A 4,391-nucleotide genomic window follows, 5' to 3' on the forward strand; every position below is an offset into this window, starting at 1 on the left:
ATTATGCTGACAGCCAAGTAACCGAGAACAGACAGAGCAAGGCTGGGCCCTAACCTGTGGTTCAGCACATGGGTGCTAGTGATCTCACTAACATCTGTCAACCTATCTGGTACAGCTACAGATGGTTCCCTGGTGGGGGTTGGTAAAAAGAGGGACTTACAGAATTAACAGAAGATGATGCAGCTGCCACTGGTAACTCACATCTGAGGAAATATCACTGCATAGGCTTAAAAAAAAAAATTGACGTGCAAAAGCTTTAAAAATGGACAATGACGTGGAAATGATCAAAGCTGGGAATTTCCTAAAGTCCATGGGACTGAATCATCACCAATTCTAGGAGTTTCTTAAAGTCCAGATGCTGGTTAAGGGGATGCGTTTACTCTTCCGAAGGAAGGTAGCTAAGTTGGGGTAAAATACTAAAAAGAGTTTATGATTTGCAATGTGAAATCAAGTCCTCTATGGAATCAAAAGGAAATACTGAGCCAGAAGGTGAATATTAGAAATGGTTCACAGATGCAGCATTTTTGGTGAATTTGACCGTTCATTTAAACAAGTTAAACATGCATCTTCAAGGTGTGAATGTCTCATTGCCAGACCTTTATAAGCTCTGTCTGACCAGAGAGAAATACCCCTCCGTTCAAAGTCACGCTTTATTCATGTCATCACTTCTTGACAGTACATGCATTTGTGAACAATTACTGTCAAGGATGAAGAACAGAAAGAATAATATTCCATCAAAAATCTCTGACAAACTCCTTGAGAGCTCTCTGAGAACGGCAGGCACTGCCACTGAAGCATGGTGATGCACTAGTTTGGCAAAAAACAGCGGCAAACTTCTCATTAGTTCTATGTTTTTGTTGCTCCTTCTTTTTATGCTTTAATAAAAAATGCATACAAAATAAGTCGTGTTTTAGTGGCATTAGTGCCTTTTTGTTACGGTGCAGCCCCTGTGCTGTGGAAGCATGGAAGCAAGCAATAACTACCTCGTCTGAGGAAAGAGCATTGCAGAGCTGATGCTGCCCTCTGTGGGGCTCATTCACCTTTTTGCTTTGCAGTGAGCAGAGAACACTGGTCTGGTGCATTGCATGATTCTGTGTGCTGCTGAGGACCCAAGTGGCTTTCAGGAACCTCTTAGGACTTCCATAGCATAGTAGCTTTGCTTTAGAAAATGATGATGTTTCAAAACCAAAAGCTTTTCCTGATTTATTTCTGCGAGTTTTGCCAAGAAGGAAGAAACTAGACCAAAACTAGATCAAACTCAAAGAAAGGAGAATGTTCTTTTGGAACGGAAAAAAAAAACTCATTTGGTATGTGCTGCTCAGCCAGGGCCTGGAGCTGGAGCAACGTTTTGCTGCCTGCTGTGCTGGCCGTTGGCCTGCTCTAGGACTGGGGTAACGGGCTCCTCTGAGAGAGCTTCTCCATTTAATATATACACCCAAAGTGAAAGGAACACGTGTCATTTCCCCAAATCTTTTGTGTCTGTTGGGATGGATAGTTGCCTAGGTAATGTGCTTTGCTTTTGATTAAAATTTTTAGTGCCAGAATGAGAAAAGGAAACGTTGTGAGGGTCATTAAATATGCAAGCCAGATCTCACGCTCCCCTCACCCTGGCTGATTTGCTACTAGAATTAAAATGCTAAGACAAAAGCACCTAGGTTGTGAAGACTGAGCTGCACAAATGGATTTATAGTTATATGGCTGCCCACTCCTGTACATACCAAGAGAAAACACATCCGAGGTTCAGTTTAAATAGCTGCAAATGGAGATATTTCTTCCTAAGTATTTTTGACAGAAGAGAAGTGAAATAGTAGGGGAAAAATGAATCATCTTAACAAAGCAGTGATGGAAATTAGTTTTTCATAGCCACGCTATAATTTCCTGTGACTACCTAAAAAGATCTATTCATGAATTTCCAGTACATTTCTTCTTTGTTTTTTTGTGTAGTTACTGCCATTTTAATGTTTGAACTTGTAGATGTGCAATGCCTTCGGAAGTTAACCAGCAGCTCAACTGCTGTGAAGAATCAGAAATTAATGAAGTATGTAGAAACCCTGAGCAGAAAGTTCCCTGCTGCAGACATATTCAGATGCTATGAACTGACTTTCATGAAATTATTCTAGATTTATACTAACACAAGTGAAAAGGGACTCAAACAGCCTCCCTTGAAGCTGAAGGACACACATCATGAGGCAAGCTTTGCACTAATCTGTGAAAGTGGTAATGTACAGTAATTTCTGTCATTGAAACGCTATTCCTCTGGGTTTGATGTCTGAGAGCTGTGTAATTCAATCCTAATGATGCTGCTCCGTGCTATATTCAGGAAGAGAAAAAGAACTGTAACAAAAATAGTGATTACTTCATCCAGCAGAGAGAGCACTTCATGGAGAGGATGTGCCCTGTCCTATACCACATGCTCAACGGAGATGAGGTAGCTGAGAATTGAATAGCCTTTGCCCCCTTACCTTTATTGAACTTGAGAGCTCAGGCTGACGACTGGAATTCCTACTGCAAATTTAGGCAGATTTTACTTTTAGGAAAATGACACCTGCTCAGTGTTAAGTCCAGGAAGCTAATGTACAGTCTTTGTTGGAAGATGAATGAGAGGTGCTGCGAGAGTGAATCATAGAACCACAGGACAGAGTTTTTTTCTCAACCCACTGCTGCTGGGTCAAACCACAACAGCTTCATAAGTGTTAATTATCCTTTTCTCTCATTCTGTCTGAATAGGAAGGCTAACTTCAATTTAATTCATTTTTTTTCCGATTAGTTTGAAATGTGTCATTTTTCTTTCAGACCTGGAGAAAGGTTTGGCCATCTGAAAACACAGCTGTTTCTCCAATTGTATACAAGGTTTTAAGGACTGCAGGAGGGTATTGGGCACTGTGGTCCTTTACTCAGTTTCCTTTTTGTCCAGCTCAACCACCAGTTGAAATGTACCCTATGAAATCACTAATAAATGTGAAACATGAAGAAGATAGATACAAATAGACATGTGCATATGGCTGAGGCTTTTTCTGAAAGCAGACAGATCGTGCAGAAAGGCAAAGACTGCCAATGCCTCAACCCTTCAGAATAATGTAAACATTTTGTTTGGAAATTCTGAAATGTAATTAGGAGCATGGGATTGGAAGGACCTCAAGTTCAGTCTCCTATTTTCATTGGCGAATATTCCATATATTTCTTTTCATAAACTAACTGAACCAGATCCAGTCAAACCACTTACATTTCTTTTTCTTGTTATTCTTGCTAAAGAACTCTTCTAGCACCTCATTTTGATGCTGCTGTTAATAGTCATTTTCATCCCAAATTTGTTCCCATGCTAACAGTCTTTTAACTTAATTGTTCTTTTCCCTCCTTTCTCTCCTGAGTTGATCTTTCTTGCTTACAGGTGATCATAAGAAGACACCATTTTCTAGGTAGGATATTAGATGCCTTGTCCATTGCTTGGCTTCGGAGTGGCTGCTCTCTATAAGGTGTCTTGATCAACAAGGGACACTGAAGACTCAAGCACAAGAGGCCTTTCTCAAGAGATTTGTTTTGAAGAGTCTGGAACTCAAGCATATTGATTTAAATGAGTATTTTCATCAGAGGATTCCCACCTAGCGCTGGTCACTTGCAAGGTCACCAAAGCATTCATTGGTCTTACTTATGCTTTCTATCTTTCTGTAGCTGTGCTCTTAAAGCATTATTAATTATTGATTAGTTACTTAAGCAATGCGTATAGATTGCAAAAAATGCTCTGAGATGGTGTAGACATCTGACAATTAAGGGGCCAGGTCAGTGTTCAGATGTTGAATATCTTTAAGTTCATACCCACACAGCTCTATGGTACTGATGTGCCAAAATCACGCTTCGTAAGTGTTCATTTAAGATCTGCTTTTGTGTAATAGGATTGAGACATGAGCACATCACCTGTATGACCTCTCTTTGTCTCTCTGAGTGCAGGGCTTATTTGCCTTCACTAAGCACTGCAAGTGTTATTTTAGATGATTTATTTGGTTATTTTTTTTTTACTAGAATAGCTGTCATGTACTTCTGAGTGCTGACATACCACACAGATAACATAGTCTTGCAAAAGGATAATAAAACCTTACCGGTGTTTGCAAAAATAATGACTTATTTTGATTACAGGTAGCAACAGCTGACATACATTATGAAAGGGACAGCTTATGGAAACCAAGCAGTGGATGTTGGCACAGTGAGGTGGTGGGTGGTTTGTTTCAGCAGTGATGACAGCAGTAGGTGATCTCCACTGGTGCAGATTTTTACAAGTGCAGCATGCAGGCTCGTGTTCATCAGTGGTGAAAATGTGTAGCTAATGGTGCTGACTACATTGAAGAACAGTTATGTAGCTGAGAATTTGCTCTATCAAATAGTGCTGTTTTAGTTTC

This window comes from Tetrao urogallus (genome assembly GCF_951394365.1).
Source record: "Tetrao urogallus genome assembly, chromosome: 7".
Taxonomy (NCBI): domain Eukaryota; kingdom Metazoa; phylum Chordata; class Aves; order Galliformes; family Phasianidae; genus Tetrao; species Tetrao urogallus.